The sequence below is a fragment of the Eurosta solidaginis genome, chromosome 5, assembly GCF_040869045.1.
Source record: "Eurosta solidaginis isolate ZX-2024a chromosome 5, ASM4086904v1, whole genome shotgun sequence".
In the NCBI taxonomy this organism is placed as follows: domain Eukaryota; kingdom Metazoa; phylum Arthropoda; class Insecta; order Diptera; family Tephritidae; genus Eurosta; species Eurosta solidaginis.
The window spans coordinates 51,613,600-51,628,248 of record NC_090323.1 but is presented as its reverse complement, the minus strand read 5'-3'; the positions used below and the strand labels follow the sequence as shown (position 1 = coordinate 51,628,248).

The following is a 14,649-nucleotide window of genomic DNA, read 5'->3' as shown; positions in this document are numbered from 1 at the left end:
CGAGTTCCAACAGTCAGACTTACGAAGTCGCTGCGCTTACACGAATGTGTGTATGTAAGTGCAAAATAGATTTGAAAAGCTCTGCGAAACTCTCATGGGCACCTCTGATATAACCTAACATAAGACGAGCCTAAAAAATTTGCACATTTTTATTTTTATAAAAGCAAACAACCAGCTGCGCAGAATCTTGAAACAAAAACTTAAGTGATTTACAAATAACTCCAAGCACTAAAGACTAATATCTTACATAGGTTCGTGCAGCAGCCTCCAAAACGGTGGCGTAATATTGCGCATTTGACCCTCTATCCTTGATCTCGCTTGCACGTTAATAGTTACAACAACAACAAAAACAAGTAAGGACGGGACTGTCTTTGGCTGTGCCGAACACTTCATACCTATCATGAATGGTGCTGAACAATAATCTTATCCCGTTCGTAATTTCCAAATAATCGGATGTATAAGATACGAAATATATAGTGAACAGATGTACATACCTAAACAATTTTTAGGATAAATATAAAATAAAAATGGCAAAAAACCCCCTTATCTGAACGTTCGGTTGTATGGGATATATATTATATATAGCTCCGATCAAAGTGATTTCTTCAGGAAATCTTCTATGATATACTACAATAAATATCACCAAGTTAAACGTTTTTATATTGGAAATTAAAGGAGAAATGGCTAAAAATCTTTCTACCTGAACGACCGGTTGTATGCGATATATATATCTCCGATCGAAATGATTTTTTCATGAAATCTTCTATGATATATTAGAATAAATAACGTTTTTATATTGGAAATTAAGGGAGAAAATGCCAAAAATCTTTCTATCTGAACGATCGATTGTATGGAATATAACTATATATAGCTCCGATGAAAGTGATTTTTCAGGATATCTTCTATGATATAATATATATCACCGAGTTTCATGTTTATGCTTTCTAAATTGCGGCAGGAATGGCCAAAATCGTCTTATCTGAACGATCGGTTGTATGAGAGATATATGTTATAGTGGTCCGATCCTACCGGATCCGACAAATGTCTAATATAATACAAAAATACAGCCTTGTGCCAAATTTCATTGAGAATCTCAATTCGGTATACTTATCTACTCTATCTTCTATATTTCTCAACGTTACAAAGATCGGACCAAAGTTAATATACCATTTCATGTTCATGAAAGGTATAGTAATAAACCAAAACCAACAGCAGTTGCTATGTAAATGGCCAAATACTTGAAAAACATACCCCATTAAATGCTTAAACGACCAAGATAGAGTGCAAAAGAGGTGAGAGAGTGAAGATAATTTCTAAGCAAACCCCCGTGCGCTCTGCTGTTTAAATGTTTAATTTGATTATAGTTTGGTTGTTGCTTTACAGCAGACAACAAAAACTAATAGAGCGCAAATTTGTTGTTATTAGTATGAGGTTGTTGTGTTTGTTTTTGTTTGTTATTACTGCTGCTGCATTGATGCTGATGCTTTATATGCAACTGCAGGCATTATACGTCAAGGCACGATCTTGCCGACCACTCCTTAGCGGCAAAAGAATAAAAACAGCAGAATAAAATTTTATCTTGCATATAAAAAATCTGTAAACATGTACATATATGTATATATGTATATATTTATACTCAGTTGAGCAGAGCTCACAGAGTATATTAACTTTGATTGGATAACGGTTGGTTGTTCAGGTATAAAGGAATAGAGATAGATATAGACTTCCATATATCAAAATCATCAGTATCGAAAAAAAATTCGATTGAGCCATGTCCGTCCGTCCGTCTGTCCGTTAACACGATAACTTGAGTAACTTTTGAGGTATCTTGATGAAATTTGGTATGTAGGTTCCTGGGCACTCATCTCAGATCGCTATTTAAAATGAATGATATCGGACAATAACCATGCCCACTTTTTCGATATCGAAAATTTCGAAAAATCGAAAAAGTGCGATAATTCATTACCAAATACGGATTAAGCGATGAAACTTGGTATGTGAGTTGAACTTATGTCGCAGAATAGAAAACTAGTAAAGTTTTGGACAGTGGGCGTGGCACCGCCCACTTTTAAAAGAAGGTAATTTAGAAGTTTTGCAAGCTGTAACTTGGCAGTCGTTGAAGATATCATGATGAAATTTGGCAGGAACGTTACTCTTATTACTATATGTCCGCTTAATAAAAATTAGCAACATCGGAGAACGAAACCGCCCAAAAAATTTTTTAAATTCAAATTTTAAAAGAAAATTTAATATCTTTACAGTATATAAGTAAATTATATAAACATTCAACTCTAGTAATGATATGTATGTTGCAACAAAATACAAAAATAAAAGAAAATTTCAGAATGGGCGTGGCTCTGCCATTTTCATTTAATTTGTCTAGGATACTTTTAATGCCATAAGTTGAACAAAAATTTACCAATCCTTGTGAAATTTGGTATAGGCTTAGATTCTAGGATGATAACTGTTTTTTGTGAAAACGGGCGAAAGCGGTTTGATGCCACGCCCAGTTTTTATACACAGTCGTTTGTCTGTCCTTCCGCATGGCCGTTAACACGACAACTTGAGCAAAAATCGATATATCTTTACTAAACTCAGTTCACGTACTTATCTGAACTCACTTTGTATTGGTGTAAAAAATGGCCGAAATCCGACTATGACCACGCCCACTTTTTCGATATCGAAAATTACGAAAAATGAAAAAAATGCCATAATTATATACCAAATACGAAAAAAGGGATGAAACATGTTAATTGTATTGGTCTATTGACGCAAAATATAACTTTAGAAAAAAACTTGGTAAAATGGGTGTGACACCTACCATATTAAGTAGAAGAAAATGAAAAAGTTTTGCAGGGCGAAATCAAAAGCCCTTGGAATCTTGGAAGTAATACTGTTCGTGGTAATACATATAAAAATAAATTAGCGGTACCCGACAGATGATGTTCTGGATCACCCTGGTCCACATTTTGGTCGATATCTCGAAAACGCCTTCACATATACAACTAAGGGCCACTCCCTTTTAAAACCCTCATTAATACCTTTAATTTGATACCCATATCGTACAAACACATTCTAGAGTCACCCCTGGCCCACCTTTATGGCGATATCTTGAAAAGGCGTCCACCTATAGAACTAAGGCCCACGCCCTTTTTAAATACTAATTAATACCTTTCATTTGGTACCCATATCGTACAAACAAATTCTAGAGTCACCCCTGGTCCACCTTTTTGGCGATATCTCGAAAAGGCGTCTACCTATAGAACTAAGGCCCACGCCCTTTTAAAATACTCATTATCACCTTTCATTTGATACCCATATCGTACAAACAAATTCTAGAGTCACCCCTGGTCCACGTTTATGGCGATATCCCGAAAAGGCGTCCACCCATAGAACTAAGGCCCACTCCCTTTTTTAAAACACTTATTAACACCTTTCGTTTGATACCCATATTGTACAAACGCATTCTAGAGTCAACCCTGGTCCACTTTTATAACGATATTCCGAAAAGGCGTCCACCTATAGAACTAAGTTCCACTCCCTTTCAAAATACTCATTAACACCTTTCATTTGATACCCATATAGTACAAACAAATTCTAGAGTCACCCCTGTTCCACCTTTATGGCGATATCTCGAAAAGGCGTCCACATATATAACTAAGGCCCATGCCCTCTTAAAATACTCTTTAACACCTTTCATTTGATACTCATATCGTACAACCAAATTCTAGAGTCACCCCTGGTCCATCTCTATGGCGATATCTCGAAAAGGCGTCCATCTATAGAACTTAGGCCCACTCCCTTTTAAAATTATCCTTAACACATTTCATTTGATACCCATATCGTACAAACAAATTCTAGAGTCAGGCCTGGTCCACCTTTATGGCGATATCCCTAAATGGCGTCCATCTATAGAACTATGGCCCACTTCCTCTTAAAATACTCTTTAATACCTTCCATTTGATACACATATCATACAAACACATTCCAGGGTTACCCCAGGTTCTTTTTACAACATGGTGATTTTCCCTTACTTTGTCTCCACATCTCTCAACTGAGTATGTAATGTTCGGTTACACCCGAACTTAGTTTTCCTTACTTGTTTTTATATAAACTTGCTAACTAATTTAGCCACACAGACAGCCAGTGGGCAACATTTCTTGTTGGCAGTTAAAACATTTGAAACACGTTTGATGCCACAACGGCGACATATGCTTGAGAGGCATAACAAACATAACAACACAAATTATTTATTAATTATCGTTGGTTTGTGTTGTTGCTGTATTCGTTATTTTGTCCTCGCGATGACAATGAAGTAGATATTTGCAATTGTTGCTGCTGGCCATTTGTTGTCTGGCACACGTGAAACGCTTACTCGTTCACGAGCTTGTTTTTTTTTGATACGCCAACGGGCTTCAGCTGAGAAACTGGCGCATTTTAACCTTGAAATGTAGTAGCATCATTAATTCCATTATAGCATAACACTTGGTAGATTTGCTGTCATTTATTCTATAATGCACATTTTTTTTGTGCTGATGCAGCAATAATTACAAAAAGGTAAAAAAAAAATTACTTTGTAATAACTACCGTAGAAATACGACTGTTTGGTCTGAAGCGTTGATGGCATTTAAACGTCATTCGAACATTATTATGAGTTAGCAATTTATGTTTTTTTTGCTTTTGTTATGCTTGTAATTTTATTATATTAAGGTTTTTGTTGCTTTTGTTATTACTTGTCGTAGTAGCATATCATTTGCATTTTATGCTCTGATGTTGTAATATAGCTTATCGTTTTCAATGAAGCTTGAAAAGAAGTTGTTAGCGCAATTAAAATTGTGAATGCAATAAAATATATATATAATACAACAACAAAAAATTTGCTTAAGAATAAAAAAGTTTATGCATAAAAATTGATTAAATTAAGAAATAAAAATAAGCTTGATTGGAGTGAAATAACTTCGCAGTAGGTAAATGTAATCAAGAAATGTTAGTATCAGTCACTCGTAACAAAATCGTAGCCCAAGAGCAGGTGTAATTGTAACACGTACTATGTGAAGTCGTAACTCTAAACGTGTAAGTCCCTGTAACTATATATCTGACTGTAATTCCAGAGAGCATTAACGAGACACTTCAGAATTGACAACTGTTCTAGCTTTCGGCTACAGAAACGGCTACTTACTTTCAATTTCACACAACTGTTTTTACCCTCCTTTATTCTTTCCAATTCCTTTTACTTTTGTTTTACTTCTTATTATATCCTATTTATGTTTTCAAGACTAGTTTGACATTTTTACAATACTATATTGGCATCTTTTCGAAACTAGACTATCGATGATACCTAAAATACCTAAAATGATACCTAAAATAGCCACAATTATTTTTAAATATTCATACGTTCAAGCATTCGTGAAGGAGACTTCAGAATAAATTTGAAATATGGACAATAGACATATATTTTTATATGAAAATAATTTTTTTAATTTTTGTATATTTGATTTGGCCTAGCGGTTGATATATTTGTTATATTGCTACTGAAGGCCGATGTTAAAACTATAGCAATATTCCTATAAAAAACTCCTAAATAAGTCCAAACCAAACCCCACATGATTCGGTTGCAGTCCCGAGATAATCTCAAACATGTCCCGAAATAATGCCAAAATGGTTTCAAAACAGTCCTGAAATGATCACAAAACAGTCCATAAAACAATCTGAAAGTTTCAAAAAATAGTCTCCCCAAGTAGTCCCTAACCGATTCCAAAAATAAGTCTTACATAATGACAAAAACCAGATTCGAAAAACTAATTCTCTAAAATAATATCAACATTATTCTAATAGTCCCGAATTGATTTTGAAACAGTCCCGAGATTATCTTAAAATGCTCCCGAAACTATCCCAAAAATAACGTTTGATAAGTATACTTTTTTTAGCTAAAATTCACTGAATTGATCCCGAAAAAGTCCATAAAAAAATTCCGAAATGATTCCAAACTTACCCGATCATAAAAAATATCCAAGAATTATTTCAAAAAAGCCCTCTAAAAATACCGATATGACTTCCAAAGCGTGCAGAAATGACTGAGATATAGTCGACATTATCCCGAAAATCGTGATCGATATCAAAAGTATGCTTTTTTAGTTTTTCTGATCACGCGAAAATATGTCGCTGTGGAAATAAATTTCAGCCAAATATCAAAAACTCCACAAAAGGCATATTGCGATAAGAAAGGACTTTTTTGTGCTTTGAAATAAGTCGCTTTTTTGGAACTTGTGAAGCTTTCGAACAGATTCAATGAAGAAAAAACAAAAAAGGAGAGAGTATCAAGTTCTTCTGAAGTTTGATGCGTTAACAAATAGGTGTAAGTCTTGTCTGGCCTTGAGCTCGAATCGAACCTGGAATTCTTTATCAATAGGCCGATAAAACAAAAAGAATTGCTTTAAGTTAAGAAGATCTCGCCCAACTAAACCACTAAAAATGTAACTTTACGAGAAAAAAATTATTTCGGACTTTACGAGAAGAGCTTAATCGATAGCAACCGATACTGACAATTTACTGTTTTATTATCAGCTTAATACCGATAGAGAATGAATATCATCGAGTTATCTGTTTGTTATCGCCGAGTCATCACTTATATAAATTTTTTATAACAAAACGAAAACTTTTCCATAACAAACCGATATCTTTTTGATAACATATCGATAATTTATTGTTAATATATCGTTAACCTTTTGGTAAATAATTGATAAATTTTGGACAGTAAATCGATAACTTTATGATACAAAGTCGATACCTATTTGATCAAATATCGAAAACTTATCCTTATCAAATTTATAACTGTACAAGAACAAATCGATAACATTTGGATAATAAATCGATAGCTTTTCGAGAACAAATCTAAAGTTGTTTGATAACTTTTCGATCACTGCGTCTACACTTTTTCTATGAATTTATTCCATCTTTTTGGCCCATTAACTCTGACAACGACAACAATAACAAAAATGGTCCACAATAAAAAAAAATATTGTACTCAGTTGGGAAATTTTCAGAATTTTTATATAAAAAATTGCGTCTCCTCGCATTAATAAATAGCCTGAATTGGGACGAGCCATTCTTATGTCTGGCCGGGAGCTTTACGTGTCTGATTAATGCTTGGACAAAATGTGAACGTTTCTGGATTGTGCGCTTCGGAATTTTTTTATACAGCCGTGACACCTCAACTCCATTAAAGAGGAAAGTATCTTAAATTATTATTAACCAATTGTATTTATTTTTAAGCGTGACGCATTCGCACGTACAGCCTTAAATGCATGTTCTAACAAAAAAAATAAAAATCAATACTTAATGTCTATTAAATGCTTTTTATTTCATGGTGCTAAAAACAAGATCATTTAAATTTTAAGAGCCTTTACCTTAGTGTAATAAATGTTTGCATGTAAAATGACACCAACTTTTAATTAGCCATTAGCATACCGTGAACAGCACATTGTGAGTATTAATAATATTAAATTACAAAAGTATTTATTGATCATTAGGATATAAATGCAAATTTAGTAATTAATATGTATGTTTAAATACGAGATACAAACATAAACGCGGTTTGAGAATAGAATGCTGTAATATGACAAATATATTATTAAGCATAAACACAAACTAACACAGGTTTGTATACATACATGTGTGTATAATAAGAAATTAATTACTAAATTCAAGTTACAAACGACGATATTTGAGTAAAAGGCGAACGAAAAATAATTTAGCGTTGTAGCATACTAAAAATTTTAACAAATAAATAAAACGTTTAGAAATATTGGAATCAAAACAGAAACAGAAAGTCAACATACAATTAATTGTTACTACTTCTGACATAAAAAGGTAAGAACGTCTAAGTTCGGGTGAAACCGAATATTACATACCCAGCTGTGCACTTGAAGCGCTTTTGTTGTTTGCTCTGTGTGGTTAATAGTGTTATAAGGCTGCGTTATAAGACCCTTAACCGATTTTGATTATTTTCACTCAGTCCTTATTGTATCGTATTGTATTTATTTCAATATATATCAGTACAATAAGATTCTTAAATCTTTTATTGCTACAACAACAACATTTATAAAAATTAAAAATTAAGAGTAAGAGTTAAAATAATGAATAGTAATAAAATGAAATTTTAAACTACAAGTGAGGGTTTCAACAAAAAGAGATAGCTGGCCATTCTTCTATGTTTCTGGAGTAAGACTACTGAAATATGCCTAAAGCGTTTGTTAAAAGTTGCTTTGGTTTAACTTATTCCTTATACTTGACGGAATGGAGTTCCAAAGACGAACTGTATTGACGAAAAAAAGTCTTTCTGATGTTATCGAGTTAAATTGTGGTACACTTAAGTCACTTAGACGAGCTGACCTAGTAAAAACTAATTTTGATAATTTAATTAATAATTTGGCAAGAATAGAGTCTCGGCAAAATTTCAAAATGATATCTTTAACGACTTTTGATACACGGCATATTAATCTTCCAAATTTTCTTCTTCTAAATGAGTATGGTGCCACGCCCATATGTTTTGCGTCACTAAACCAATGCAAATACCAAATTTTACTAGCTTAGAGGTAATCGTTTTTGAATCATCTCATTTTTTTAAATTTTCGATTTCCTTGTACAAACACTAAATAAATAAATAAATAAATAAATAAATAAATAAAAAAGTGGGCATGGTTATCGTCCGATTTCGTTCAATACCAATCTATTTTGGGTTCAGATAAGCCGGATACCGAATTTGGTGCAGATATCTTAATATTTGCTCAAGTTATCGTGTTATCGTGTTAACGTTTTACCAAGCACAGCTGGTAATAAGCACAGCGTACAAGCACAGCTGGTTATAAAAATTATAAAAACGAAAAGTTTTGCGCGCAAACAGTTTTTATATTGCATTCAACATAAAACAAGTTTAGGTTATTAAAGTTCAAAATGTAAAATGCAAAAATAATTAAATTTATTACATTTATATATTAACTTATATGTTCGTATGTAGTTTCGTACGAACACTGACAGAAATGAAGATAGTAAAGTTAACAATTCTGATTTGTTGTTTTTGAATAAACAGTTAATCAGCAAAATTGATTGAGTTTAGTTGATCCAAAGGAGTTTTTTTGTCAAGAGTAAAAACCTGTATAGTCATTTCAACAGAAGAAAAAGTGTTGGTCTCAACTTAACAGTATTCTGTAAAAATTACAAATTCTCAATCAATCTAACTGTTGTTTCTGTTAAAAGAACTGATTTCAGTGGTTGATTTTACCAGTTTTTTTCTTTCACTGTAAATATAAAAATACACGGTTAAAAATTTTAGCTCAATCGATTTAAAAAATGGTTCAAACTTTTTTTATTTTGGAACCCTCTTAATTTACTAATGCGATTTCTTATTTTATTTGGTTTAGATTTTAAACTTTTACTGAACAGTAAGTCTAAAATCACAAAACAAAAAAAAAACAAAAAATAAAAAAAATCTAAAAATAATTATTTGTATACATTTTTGGGTAAAAAAAGCAGCTGAAAATCTAATGAAGAGAAATTGCATTTGTGAAAAATGCTGGAGAGAACTAGTGGTGATCGAGATGCATCATCCACTTAGATACATCAATCAAAAGAAACATACATGGCAGATTCAAGGGGTTTAGGGTCTCCAGCTGGTTCTCCTCGAACACTTGCAAGATGACCAAGCAAACCTGTCCGAATTACGATAGTAGGCGAACATAGGACGTACTAAATAGGTCAAGGAAAGAAACCTTAGGATCACTTCCACAATCGCGGGCCGCTGGCCGCTCGACCTGCATGCTGAGAAAACGGGTATCCGTTTCAAAAGCATTTGCAGGAGCTTCGGCGATGAAGGCATCAAATAAGACCACTAACTGTGTGAATGCCCAGGCCCAGACACACACTTGGTTTATAACTATGAGCATAACTTCGTAGCTAAATGCTTTGCATAAAATATCAGTAGGTTCATTGTTTGCACAAATGGATTTTAACTGAACACTGACTAGCCATACTAAAACAGCAGCAAATGGTTCCAGGAGAATGTGCATCATCGGGTCTTTGGTATCAGGGAGGCACAGCAACCAGCCACCGAATATACATTCCTTTCCAACATTTTGACATAAATATATAGTGTTTTGATACGTTTTGTTACAGAAGTGAACTCAGTGGATAGCGCATGTCGTAAAGTGTAAGCGCAAGCATAGTATCTATGAGTTATCTGTTTGTTACCAACGGGATATGAGCATCCATTTATCCACTTATTAGTGACAAATATAGAACAGCTGTCGATTTGCTATCCAAGCTACATAAACTTGATATCGATAAGAAAAGTTATCAATGAGTTATCTATTTGCTATTGGAGTTTTATCGATTTTTTCGATAAGTTATCGATTTATTATCGAAAAATTGGCGATTATTTATCGCAAAGTTATTGATAATATCAATTTGATATGTTATTAAGAAAATGAATCGATTTGAAATAGAAAAGTAACCGATTTTTTTTTGATTTATTCTCGAAAATTTATCGAATTAACTATCGAAGAGTTATCTATGGCCTATAGAAAATTTTTGATACATTACCAATAATTTATCGATTTGCTATCGAAAATTTATTGGGTTGTTATCGGCGTAAATCGCTTTATTATCGAAAAATTGTCGCTTTGTTGTCTTTTCGTTATCGAAAATTTCTCGATTGGATACCTTAAAGTTATTGATTTGTTATCTAAATGCAGGCGATTTGCTGTCAAAAAGTTGTCGATTTGCTATCGAAAAAATATCGATTTCTTATCGGAGTGTAACCAGTAAGTTGTCAATTTGTAACAGATGAGTGAGCCGATATCGGTCGTTAACAATAAGAAGCGGACGAAGCATTTTCATAACGCTAGTATATTTACACAGTGAACATCACGAGTATTTGGTACTAAAGTTTTTCCTCTGGTTTAAAATTGAAACCCAGTTCTGCGCACTCATATTCACCAAGAACGAATATTAAACTAGTTTCTTTTGGCCATATATGTATTTAGTACCAAAAAGTTTTAGATTTGGACACAAACTTTTAACCGTGTAATCAACATAAATCAAGCCACCATTCAAACGTTGCAACGCCCATGTCGAATTGAACAATTTTTAACTCGTTTTAAAAAGTGCTTATAGTAATAAACCAAATACGATTAAAGTTGGTGCCAATTATTAGGCACTTATTTGCTATTTTGCATACATTATTATATATTTTATTATATTTACATATACAGTGATGTTTTTTGAAATAGAAGTAGTTACTTTTAAAATTATTAAAATGAAAAAAATCTCAGCAACCGGTGAACTTGCATTTTTTTTTTTTTTTAATTTTAATCAGTAGGCAGGCTAGATTTGGGGGTTGAATATTGATAAAACTTAAAACATAACGCTTAACCCATAATCCCAAAAATTCAAAATTTATTGCAGTATCATATTATGGCTGTGGCATAAAATAGATCCAGGTACTATACTTAATATAAGTAGTATCAAGTTACATGATGCGTAAACCTCCAATCCACTAGTTTTGGGCAGGGTTTAGCAGGGATGAGCCCTTTTCTGGTCTCCCAGGCAACAATGAATTGGTTACATACCTCCCTGTGGTAACGAATTTACCCCCTGGCCGAAAAGTTTTTATTGAATTGTGATGCCCATCCTAAAAATTCTATGATATATTATGTGAACCATGATAAGGGTTTTCAGTTGGGTCATTAAAACAAGCATCTGGTAACACTACGGACTCATTCAGTCTGTGTCCTCATGGACCGGTCAGTTCAACCTAAACTAACCTTATGTGAACCATCGCCCAGCCCGTTTTGATTTTTAATCCTGCATGGAAGTCCAGCGAAGTGTTTGTTATATTATACTTAGCGAATCAAAACATGGTTTCACTGAAAATCGTTTTGCTTTGTAAACCAATCCGTATAACCTCGAAGAGGATTATAGCTCCAAACTTTATGTGAACAAAAGGTTGAATTTTTTGGATCCAACTGATTGACCAGTAGTAATCAAGGGAATTTTTTTGTGAGACGCAGTCAAAGCGAAATTCCTTCAACGCAACTTCTTTGTTTGAAACACATTTAAGTGTCAAAATATAGCAATACGGCGACGCGAATACTCGAAGGACACAATCGCCGTACTCAGTGACAGTCAAGTCGCACTGAAATGACAGTCCTTGGTACTTCCGTTAGAGGATATTGATGACAATTTGTGATCGATCGCAGCTGTTAGGTGGGGCGAAGCACTGCTACAACAACAACAACAACAGTCAAGCCGCACTCACAGCAATCTCGGCGTTGGAAATAAAGTCAGCATTATACTGCAGTATGGTGAAAAGCTTAACCGCATCGGAACACACAACGTAGTACTGATGGTCTGAGTTCCAGACGACAGTGGAGTGGAAAGAAATGAGCACGTAGACAGCCTGGCAAGAGAGGTAGCGACTGCGACAATCTGAATTACTGTTAGGAGGTTATAGCACAAATCGCTAATCATAGGCCTCTCGAAAAAAACCTAAGGGAGAACAGCCATTCTTACAGGACATTGCATACTCAACAACAAATGCAGAAATAGGGTATTCAATCAAATGACACTTGTAGATTCTGTGATCATTTGGCGCAGACGGAACATATTCTCTTGAAATGCGATGCAATTTGGAAACGTAGGGCAAAGCTTAGGGCTCGCCATGGCCAGAGTACTGCCACATTTAAGCCCTCAAGCCAAAGCTACTACAAGAAGTTGGCTTAGATGACGTGCTATTAATGAGATGAGGGCACAATATACCAATGGTCGCAGTGCAATTCTCAACAACTATCTATCTAAGAATAGGGCTATAATGGTTTTGGTATGATTTGCATAAACTACGTAACTTCTTTCGAAGCTATTAGAAGTGGTATGTAATACATCAGGATTTTAAGTGAAACCACATTATAATATTCAGAGTTAACATTGCTATAAATTTCTCAGCAGGGTAATGAACGCATACTATTGGGTCAGCGAGAGAAAAGCGCAAAGGACTCGTTCCGATAAAACAATATAGTAGGTTTGTGCTGGCCGCTACTGTCGTTATACCTTAATATGATAGATGTGCAGTTAAGTCACTTAGAAGTCAGATATTCCAGGAATAAAAGGGATTTTTAGGATTCGACTTAGGGTGCACGGCAATATCTGTTATGGGGTCGGAATTTCAAGCATTCACTTAACTGGACATGACTAAATCTGCGAAATTTCTTCGCACTTTATATTAAGTCGTACCCATTGTAGGACACTACAAAAACTTTTACATTTTTGAAGCAATGATTAAGACTTTATGAATTGAATTGATGTAACAATATGAAACCTACAAATATACCATTACAACATAACACCCCATAGGTTCCTTAATTGTTTTTATTTATAAGACTTTGATAGCATGTGGATCTATTTCATGGAACATCACTGTATAGCAGCACTTTTCAGATTTTTTCTTTTTGTGCTTTGACAATTTAACTTTACACCCGCTTGGCAGTTTTTAATGATGCAAATTAGGTTTTTATTTTACATTTTCATTTTTATCTGTATTTACTCTTTACTACCACCCTTAATTTATGTAATTTATGCAATTTCTGTTTGTTACTGTATTTATTGCAAGCAGTAGTGCAAAAACCTATATAAACAAATACCATAATATGCAAAATGGAACAGAAAGAAAAAACACAAACAAAAATCTAAAATGGAATAAAATAAAAGATTATTACAAATAAAACTTCAAGGCCAAGTTAACGCGCTGCATTTTTATTTCCAGCTCACAATCTTAAATGCAACTTTAGTTGTTGCTGTTAATTATACCAACAGGTTGCCTGTAAGTCTGTTCGTCTTGTTTGTTTACTTTGCAAACATGTACATACATTAATCAGCAAGTATTTTGTTGTGTTTATTTTTTGTTACTGCTGCCTTTTTAGCTTCTCTATATGAATTTACATAAATTATAAATTTTTAAATATTCCAGCTCATTTGTAGCATTGCATCTGCCTGTCAAGTCGAGGTGACATACGCAAACATTCTCATGCGGGTACATGGCGCATGCGCAACTATTAGATTATATGCATAATGATGGTGTTTGAAGCGTAAATAAATAATTTGTCAGGTGTATATATTTTTATATACCATGCTGTACTTCTTATAGCTTGAATCGCAACAAAAATTATCAAAATAATAAGTGTTGAAAAATATGTCTAATTAGGCATGTTTGTTCGTACGTTCATCTGCCCGTCTCTCTGAAATCTTTAGCATAAACACACACAGATTTGCCTGGATCCAGAAACACACCCAAATTTGTAAATAAAGCAAATCAGATAACTTAATAACGATGAAATTAAGCAAGTTCCAAACATGGTAAAAAGTTTTAGAAAATGGGCGTGGCACCGCTTTCATTAAAAAAAATTTCAATTTCATAAGTCACAAACCAGAAGCTGTTAAAAATATCATGCTAAATTGGCAAAAGTTTACTCTTCCTACTAACTATAGAGCGAGTAAATTAAGCTAAATCGGTTAAAGACTACGCCCATTTTTCAGAAAATTTCGTTGCCTTATACTTTGTAGTTTGTCTTTCAATGATACTGTAACGAATTTAGGGAAATT

General features: G+C 33.8%; 1 protein-coding gene across 6 annotated transcripts in view; it reads right to left on the bottom strand.

Moving 5' to 3' along the window:
- hid (head involution defective) overlaps positions 1-14,649 on the bottom strand; it is a 99,934-nt gene that overhangs the window by 32,509 nt on the left and 52,776 nt on the right. The window lies entirely within an intron of this gene.